The sequence below is a fragment of the Anopheles gambiae genome, chromosome 2 (genome assembly GCF_943734735.2).
Source record: "Anopheles gambiae chromosome 2, idAnoGambNW_F1_1, whole genome shotgun sequence".
In the NCBI taxonomy this organism is placed as follows: Eukaryota; Metazoa; Arthropoda; class Insecta; order Diptera; family Culicidae; genus Anopheles; species Anopheles gambiae.
The window spans coordinates 77,697,761-77,702,595 of NC_064601.1; positions in this window are offsets into that span (position 1 = coordinate 77,697,761).

Genomic DNA, 4,835 nt, shown 5'->3' on the forward strand with positions numbered 1-4,835 from the left:
CAGCTCGTGGTTCTTCCTTCGCTTCCACGATATATGCTCGACCGCACATCGCCAAAGGTGGCCCGAAGAATGTGTCACTTAAACATGCAAAAAGCGTTTGCATCCTCCGCTCGGATGGTCCAAGATCCGTCTCCATATGAACAGTTGGTGAAGACCAAAATATGTACGATGTCCTTACACAATGCGTTGCCGACATTCGCTGCTAATGGCATAGTCCGAAGTAACGACCTTCCCAAGAAAGCAGAATTCCTTTACCACCTCGAGATTGTCGCTGCCAAATAAACCGCCTCAAAGTTGGGCCCTATCACTGGCTGAACCTCTGGCAAACAGGTCGTTGCATTGATCCTCAATCCAATTCTTGCTTCTTCACGTTTGAGTCGGATGTACGCCATACACACCTTCGCAGTTGTCCTGCCGATGATATCGATGTCCTCCGCGAAACCAAGACATCGAAGAGACCGATACAAGATCGTGCCACAGATGTCGCTGTCTAATCCCGCGCTAGGAATGACACTTTCGAATGAACCTTGAGAGATTTGAACGAGTCGCACCATTTTTAAAAGTTTATACAGGTTCAACATGGGGCGGTCCTATGGTACAGCCGTCAACTCGAACGACTCAATAACATGTCCGTCATGGGTTCAAGCTCCAAATGGACCGTCCACCTGTAGCAAGCACTGACTTACCCGGCTGCGTGGTAATGAATTAAGTCTCGAATGCCTGTATAGGCCGGCATGACCGCGTAGGACGTTACGTCAAATAGAGTAGATAGGTGTATTTTGAATATATTGAACCTTTTTAATCCCGTGCCCCCTCGATGCTAGTCCGCTATAGATAGCGGAATCTGGGGTAAGTGCGTCACCATCTCTCTAAAACCTGTTTATCAAAAGCCGCTTCAAATCTCATAGCCATTATTCACCTATTTCGTCATTTATAAAAGAGTTTCAGTGGAAATAAGTGTAAACATTACTGTTTTAGACACGTTTCAAAAATGGTTGAAAACAGCTTTACTTTGGTATAAATATGTTCCCGGTTCTTTGTTTGAGATGTGTTTTGAGAGCTTTTTACATATGGTTAAAAATCTATATCTTTCTGCTCAAGTTTGTTCCACAATGTCTTCTTCTTCTTCTATTCGGCGTAACGTCCTACGCGGACACACGTTCCACAATATAAAATAGTTGAAAACCGTGAGAAAAATTGACTATTCTGTATGAAATTCGGCACAATATATCTAGTCATTAGAAGGAAACCATCTGTACACTCATTTGGGAGCTTAATTTAAGTTTTGCTTAAAAAAAATGCTTGGTGACACTCTTGCCCAAATTCCGCTGATCTAAGAAATCGAAACAAATATTTTAGCTTAATTTAGTGTTGGGCATTGTGCGCGAGTGCGCACTGTGCGCACAGCACACCTCATTGTGCGCACTGCACAGCACACTTTGTACTGTGCGAGCACACTTCGCACAGTGCGCGCACTTCGCACTTTTCGCACAGTACGCGCACTTCGCACTTTTCGCACAGTGCGAGCACACTCCGCACAGTGCGCGCACTTTACGCACAGTGCAAGCACAGTCCGGACTTTTCGCACACTTCGCACAGTGGAAGCATGTTTCGCAAATTTCGTGCAGTGCTTCACTTTGTACTGTGCGAGCACACTTCGTACCATGTTACAGGAAGTCAGGTGGTGTAGTACTGAGCATATTTTGACAAACCGCCTTTAAGCATTAGCATCAGTTAGCATTAGCGACTCCGATCCGTTGGTGTAACGAGTTCAAGTCGGGGCGAATCAAAGATCCATAAATCGCTTGCACACATCCATACCACACACATGCCCTTCGCCCCCCCCCCCCCCCACCATTCGCCCTGTCCCCTTCTCTTCAGTTAATCAAAAAAATTGACTAGGTTTCCGAGTGAAAATTGTAATTTTTGCATCACAAGATGCACGCGATGCTATCGCAAGCCTGCGACGCGAATAACAGTTTTCGCGTGAAACCAGCTGTCTGTTTTATTGCACAATCGCAAAGCGGTGGCTCCGAGTACAAGCACAGACACGTTTCATCTCAGCCAAATTCAAGAGAAACCTCAACCCACTGGAGCGTCGTTTACCTACGACCTTCACAGTTCATAGTTGTTTTAAAGAGACGCGTGCTTGGTGTCAGCCGATTTTTCCTGATAATTTCTCCGGTTACGGACCGCTGTGTTGATATTGTGTTTCGGGGCCTTTAAATTTTTGGCTGGGTGTGTTGTATCCTTGTGTTTGTGTAACGGGTTTTCGATGGTGGTCAAGCGCAGCGTTCTGTGCATTCGATTCTCGCAGCAAATGTCTCCGCGCGGTTTCGGTGTGCTCGTGCACCGGCCATCCACACTTGCAAAGAATTATGTTGTTTCTCGCTCTACCCAATGCCTTGGGCCAACGATGATTAAATTGTATTGATTTCAGCAGTGCGCGCGTGTTTCAACGTTCTGCGCTTTTGCCATGCGTAAAAGGGTGGAAAAGAAGAGCGAGGAATGAAGTGCAGCGTAGAATGGGGCTCTTAGATTGAAAAAATATTGTCTATACCCTTTAAAGGATTCGAAACAGGTGTATGTCAAATCGATGGAGTTTCCAATATTTGCATGGATCTACACATGCTTTCTGTTGGGACCAATAATAGCCATCGTGGATGGGCGGGCGGAGTGGGGGGAGGGGGGTTGGGCTTGAAGAGGTCAGGTATCCGCCAAGTTCATCCACTGTTAGACGAACCCGATGGCTGAGTAAATGAACTCTAAGAGAAAAAGCTGACACTGGTCGTGTGGTCGTGGTCTTTGTGTACGTACCACTTGCACTTGCACTGTGCGAAGTGTGCGAAAAGTGCGGAGTGTGCTCGCACTGTGCGAAGTGTGCGAAAAGTCCGGACTGTGTTCGCACTGTGCGGAGTGTGCGAAAAGTCCGGACTGTGTTCGCACTGTGCGTAGTGTGCGAAAAGTGCGCGCACCGTGTGAAGTGTGCTCGCACTGTGCGAAATGTGCGGAGTGCGCGCACAGTGCGGAGTGCGCGCACAGTGCGTAGAGCGCGCACAGTGCGAAATGTGCACCGCACACTGAGATGTGCGTGCGTGTGCGCACAGCACACCTAATTGTGCTCTTTTTCCCAACACTAGCTTAATTGTTTGTTCCAACCAGTACTTTGAAGTTTCATTACATTGTCCTATTTTGATTCTCATTCAGTGCAATAAACTTTCTTGGTCTCTTTAAAGCAGCGCATGCTTGTGAAGTGGAGTATTTTTTTCAATTACCGGGTTGAATTTGGTAGACTTTGTAAGACGTTTAAGTAAAGAGACGCGAAACCTGTTGAAACTAGGTTGTTTCTTTTCATCTCAGTTGATTCGCTCTGCGGATGTTAGCTACTTGGAAATAAAGATGAATAAAAGCATATGCTTTGCATAGCATTTGCTCTGTAATGGGATGGGATCCGAAGCCCCATTGAGGGATAATACAGGCTCTCCCATCCAACTCCTATTCCGACACGTCCTCGTCGTGCAGAGTGGTAACGTGTGTCACCACATATCCAAGCTTGGGCACACGGGCTTGACCCAACCCCTTGGGCGGATGGTGGCACATGGCGAACCAGGAGGGGGGTGGGTATCCCGGGAAACTGGGTGCCTGAACGTCGGGGGGGGCAACCCGACGCTAAACAAAACGGTCACGTGGGCGCGGGGCCAGTCACCCAGTCCCATGAATCAACGACTACGGAAAGCACCAGGAATCATCGAAACGGACAAAGGTCAGCAACGACAATAGCATGGAAGCTGAGTTGCGCGCAAGGATGCTGGCTGCCAACCGGTCATTCTACAGCCTGAAAAAGCAGTTCACCTCAAAGAACCTGTCGCGACGGACGAAGCTGGGACTATATAGTACCTATATAGTACCAGTACTCACATACGCCTCTGAGACATGGACACTGTCCAAATCTGACGAATCCCTCTTAGCCGCGTTCGAGAGGAAGATGCTCAGAAGGATACTTGGCCCCGTATGTGTGGAAGGACAATGGAGGAGCCGCTATAATGACGAGCTATACGAGATGTACGGCGACCTCACTGTCGTACAGCGTATAAAGCTCGCCAGGCTCCGGTGGGCTGGCCATGTTATACGCATGGAAACGGACGACCCAGCCCGTAAAGTCTTTTTAGGCCGTCCACAAGGACAGAGGAGGCGTGGTAGGCCCAAATTGAGGTGGCAAGATGGCGTGGAGGCGTCCGCCATTAAGGCCGGGATAACGGACTGGCAGACGAAGGCGCGAGACCGTGAGCGGTTTCGGACACTCCTGAGGCAGGCCAAGACCGCAAAGCGGTTGTAGCGCCGGATAAGTAAGTAAGTAAGTAAAAGCATATGCTACCTCTTCCAAGGGAAGCACATTAATTACTCATTATTTTGGGCACACTTCTTTTGTCATACTATTCCGACGACCTAAATTTTCTGTGAGTTCTTAATTCTAAAAACTCTGTGTCGTTTTCATATACAATGAACAATCTATGAACACCATATATTTATAATTTTATTATTTACAGTTAAAAATGTATATGAAGAAATAAAACAAAAATGTTCCCTTTTAGTACTTACCTTACCAGGGTAATTGATCTCTATAAAATCATGCGTTTCAACGGTCAATATTTCGATTCATAACATGAACTAATATGAACTGAGTATATTGCATGCTGGGGGCTTGGGTTAAACGATAAGCACCACGGTGAGCATTATAGACCCTCAGGCAAATCAACAACGACCGCAGCCACAATGCCAAATAAGCATGATAATCAAACATACCCCTCCACTTTCAAGCTGCAACAACATAGTCA